Source organism: Macrobrachium nipponense, chromosome 9, assembly GCF_015104395.2.
Source record: "Macrobrachium nipponense isolate FS-2020 chromosome 9, ASM1510439v2, whole genome shotgun sequence".
Taxonomy (NCBI): Eukaryota; Metazoa; Arthropoda; class Malacostraca; order Decapoda; family Palaemonidae; genus Macrobrachium; species Macrobrachium nipponense.
This window is the reverse complement of record NC_061110.1, coordinates 100077700-100083138: the sequence shown is the minus strand read 5'-3', so window position 1 is coordinate 100083138 and position 5439 is coordinate 100077700.

Here is a 5439-nt window from a genome sequence, read left to right as displayed (position 1 = left end):
AGTAAGGATTTGTACATCCCACTCAATAGCTTGTTTCTTCGAGAATTTGCAACAGCAGATATTGCGCCGGGTTGGTGATGATTAAATGGAGAATCCATTTAGAATTGAAAAGGAAATCTACGATAATGAGAATATCGGTAAACGCGACTCCAGGTTAGATACCAGGTAATTATGATATTGCACTTGGGTGTATTACAGCTGAGGGTTTTGATAAAGCAATAATCCGCATATCAGAATTTGCATCAAGTACTAAATTATTATCAATGCCATTTTTATTTTGTGCTCAAGGATTCCTTGGAGTGGTGTTCATTGGCGTCCTTCTTCGGTCAAATGAACAGTCGTTCAGGTAACTGTTTTATTTAAATATTCATTTTTGGAAGATAAGAAATAACCCCACATATCGATTAGTACGGTGCCTCTTTCATTCTGCCTAGAGTTGTTAAAATATCCAAAAACATATTATGGCTTTTAATGGCAGATATATCCTTGCCCTAAGATTTTTTCAGCATTTTTCATTTTTACCAGTTTTGAATATTACATAAATGATAGGGGGAAGGGGAAGAAGAAGGGGGTTGGAGGGGAAATGGAGGGAAAGGGGCTTGTGTAGCAGTACATAGCAAAGTCATTCTACAGATACTAATCCTCGGACCCAAGTTGTTAGGTGATCCATCAGACTATTGATATCTATCCCAAATAGGGTAACACCGTGAGGGACACCTTCGCCTTGTATATAGGAAGAGGAAAATGTAGATCCATTGTGAAACTTTTAGGCAGCGATCTGATGTAAAATCCTTAATGAAATAAAAGATGTTGCCTCCTTTGTCACCTGAAGCCAACTACTTTTGAATACCATCCTTCAGAGTGGTAGGTCTCGTAAGGTTTCTCCATTATCAAAGAAGACTCCAACTTCTTGATTCTGGATGGCAAAGGCATTTTGGATCTCCCTTGATAACATTAATAGTAGGTCTATAGTACTGCTATTTTTTCTGAAACCAAATTGCCTATTGGATAAAAGATCTTTTGTTTCTGAATACCAGACCAATCTGTTATTCACCATTCTTTCAAATAGCTTAAATACACAGCTTGTGAGTTATAGGCCTGTAATATTTTAGTTATTTCTGGTTTCTTACCAGGCTTAAGACTGGGGACTACAACTGACGTCATCCAAGACTTTGGAGTGGTATGAAGTTTCCAAAGATCATTAAGGGTACCCAAGAGGAAGCCCTTGGAATGTGGTTTAACATTTCATTCTTAATATCATCCTCTCCCAGAGACGTTGATGATGACGAGTTAGCTAAAGCATTCAGCATCTCGTCCATGGGTAAAGGTATATTGAAAGCGCCTGTATTATTGGATTGAGCAGGAACTATTGATGTAGAATTTCGTATTTGCTTAAATTCAAGAGAGTACTGTGTTGCACTAGATACTTTGGCAAAGTGCTTGACAAACATATCTGCCACTTCTTTGGGATCAGATATAGTAATATCCATTCTTCACCTTTAGTATTTACCCTTGCAAATTCCTGATCTTATTCCAGATTTGGCAATGGCATTTTTTTCTGAAACCTCTGAGATGTACTTGATCCATGATTGTCTCTTAGCCTGCTGGACGCCATTGGGAAACCTGCTGCGAGTTCTAAGCATACATTTTTCTGAGCTATCTAGTACCACTTAAGTACAGTGCTAAGCTTCAATTTATTGGAGAAGGGAAGTCCTTGGAATTCTTTTCAATTCGTGTTAATCTTTCACATGAGCTCCAATCTGCTTCATGTTTTCAACTTTGGGAGGCATGGGGATGGAGTATCATGAATATATTTCGAGTGTATGTGTTTACCGGACGTGGAACCAGTGGTTATTCAGTAACAGGACCAAAACCACGGCTTATACGTTGACTTCCGAACCCACGTCGAGAGTGAACTTCCATCACCAGAAATACACATCAGTATAGGCCATTGGTCACTGCCATATAGGTTCTTACTGACCACAGGTATGCTAGTGCAAGAGCCGATGAACATATAATTAAATCTATGGCAGAAGAGTGTATGCATCATGCCTCGTTGATGATCCAGTGTTCAATAGAACTATATCGTTCATGTCAAGTAACTGCTCAGTAAAGGTACCCAATTCTATCACATACATACCAACCAAACCCCCACCAAAACATTGTATTAAAATCACACATTAATATTAAAATCACCCATTAATATGAATGGGTGTTGAAGGTGAGAGATATCTAATTGCCTGTTGTTAGCAGACATTTTGATCTTCCAATCTTGGCTGCAGATATAAAGAAAACACAGTGATCTTTTTATCAATGTAAATTTTTTTCAGCATAAGCCTGAAGTATTGTCAACTTGGACAATGCTACATTTTATAGATTTATGGATAACGCCTGTGCCTTTGAGCTCTTTTCCTGGTTGAAGCCTGTTTAAACCAGGGTTATATAATGTCTTAAAGTTTTGTTTCTTGGAGACATATCTTTGCCTCTGAATCCCTGATTAAACGTTTTAATTGTTCAGCACTTGAAATATTACCTCAGCAGTTCCACTGTAAAATTGACGTTAATCAATTTTAGGCTCTTGACGTCCTTTTTACTTATTAAATTGTTTCTTTAGGATGTTGAATTTATGAATGGTCAGTAGCTTTCTGTTGGTACCCTTATTATTTTCTCTTTTGCTATTAACTTCAAATATGAAGATGGATCTCTGCTACTGCACTTTTAATCAAAATGCTGGACTCCTTTGGTCTCACTGAAGTGAGAGCACAGTTCCCAATAAGTTCAGGGTTGCCATCATTTGGGTGTGGGGAGATAGTGGAGGGGAGAAAGATAGGGTTCGCTCTCTCATACTTTATTTTTTTTTCAGTTTTCTTTTCTTGGAGCAGAGAATCATATTTTTGGGAGATGTACTTTCTTCCCTGTTCCAGCAGAAGATTTTCTTAGGTGACTTACCTCCTTTAGAGGAGCATGCTCTTGCCTCTACAGGATGAGCACCTGATGCACAATTAAAAAAATATGGTTAGATTTTCTTCTCTGTTCCAGCAGAGGATTATCTTAGGTGACTGACCTCCTTTAAAGGAGTGTGCTCTTTCCTTGACAGGCTGAGCACCTGATACACAATTAAAAAAAATATGGGTAGATTTTCTTAACCAGCCAAGGACTTGTCTACCTTAGGTGACTTACCTCCTTCATAGGAGTGTGCTCTTTCCTTGCTGGGCTGGGCCTCTACCACAGGGGGTAGAGCACTGTTACCTTGTGGTATTAAGGGGCAAGGAATTCAAGTTCTAGCATAGCTATTAGCTGTTCCCATTGGTCTTTATGCCCTCCCATTTGTCTTTTTGCCTGACTTATGCTAATGTGCTCAGCATATGCTTTACTTAATTGCATTTGCTCAAGATTAAATTCTTCACAATAAAAAAAATGTCATCAGGCCTTGGGAGTGAGTATATATGTATGTATGTTCTCAAGTCCCAGTGATGTAATGTATGTGCTACCCAGGAATACTTTGAATGAGTCAGTAATTTACTTTAGAAAGGAAGTAACTTGTGGCTTTGATTAACATTTTTATTTATAGTAATTAAATAAGCAATGAATTAATTCAAGACAAAATTATTAAATACAGGAAAGCCCAAGTTTCAATAACAGTACACATGAAAACTTTTTCACATAGTTCATCAAAGTCCACCCCTTGATGTATACTTCTTGGTTCACAAGTCATGCAAATATCAAGTCCAAAGTCTCGAAACCTCGTTTGTTGGCCATAGTGCACTTATCCCAAATGATAAGGCTGCATGCCAAAATACTTTGGTGGACCATGCCCTTGGAAATGACGCACACAGGAGCAATTTCAAAGTAGAGCAGGGTAGTGTGACCACCGTCCAGAAATGTAGCCACAATTCCAGAGGAAGCAAAGGCAATTTTTTTTCTTCTGATGAACTTTGGCCAGAATAAGATTGAAAGGAATGTTATTCTGGTTCTGCCAGGAGCATCCACGAAGATCAGGCTACCTGTTCGCCAGTGAACGTATACAGAATGGCATCGTACACTGATAAAGAAATTTTTTCCAATTCTGCCAAGAGCATCCACGAAGATCAGGTTGCCTGTTCGGCAGTCAATGTGGTCAGAATGGCGTCGTAAGCTCTCTACTGATCTGGCATCAGCAGGGTTCTTTTTCTGTCATACAAATTGGCCTACTATGAAATTCAGGACCTCTATAACACGGTTTTGTCGCAATAACTTTTTATCTATGCATTTCATAAATATAATGCTTATTCAGAATACACATTATATCTACACATAAATTTTGACTGTATTCTGCATTACAGTACATAGGTTGAATAAATTTGGTACTTATAATGTAAAAGTGACTTCTTTTTTTTTTTTTTTTTTTTTTTTTTTTTTTTTTAAAGACGGGCCAACTTACTCAGAGAAAGTTTCGAATGCACTCATTACATAACTTATGAGAGCATTTCTTGCTTCTTTCTCTTTGATGATTGGCTATATGTAACGAAGGCTATACGTCTGGCAACAATGACATACAAATTTAAATACAAGCAAAGCAGTACACCTTTATGAACTCTGAAACCTCTCCACTGATAATTGTCATAATGAACAAACCAACAAAATATGTTAATACAAAAACACTTTGATTATTAGTCTAACTCCCAAAATAAGTTTCCTAAGAAATTACAGTCTACTTTATAGGTCACAATCAGATTGACAAGATGTAGGGAATAGTTGGTAATTTTCAAAAACATAGTAGACAAGCTTGATTTGATAACTGCTATATCCAATGTCAAGCAATTTTTATTTATTGGCTCTACCTATTTACTGAGAAAAAAAAAAAAAAAAAAAACGGTACCGTACTTTGGCTTTAAACCTTCACCAATAATTATCATCAAAATGATGACTTCATGAGGCTCCACCCACTTTGGCCTCGTTATAATTCAGGATAACACTGAAGGCTACCATGGGCATTGTTGGATTAGAAAATTTAACTTCTGGCTATAAAAACTCATTTCTCGAGTAGTTGTAAGAAGTGCTAAATGATTCTCAAGGATCCCCAGCAGTTGGCCTAAACGTTTAGTTCATGTATATTACTGCTATTACTACTGTTGCGGCACTACTGCTACAATAGTATTACTATACTAGCACAGATACCCCACCCACATCTATGTATCATTCCGCCATTCATAAAGTCTTTGGGTTTCAGAGACGACGGACAAGGTGAATGAGTTTCTGTCTGGTGGATGGACAGGGCAACATTTTGTTAAGGGGTTAAAAGGTGTTTACCTTGCTTACGTAATGAATGTTTTTCGTCTTGGCTCATAATAATTGGCCATGGCGTCGGCTAGATCATTTTTGCTCTATAAAAATTAAAACTATCTGGTTTAGGTTATTGATAATGCTGACAAAATTTGTGTGGTTGTAAAATATACATAT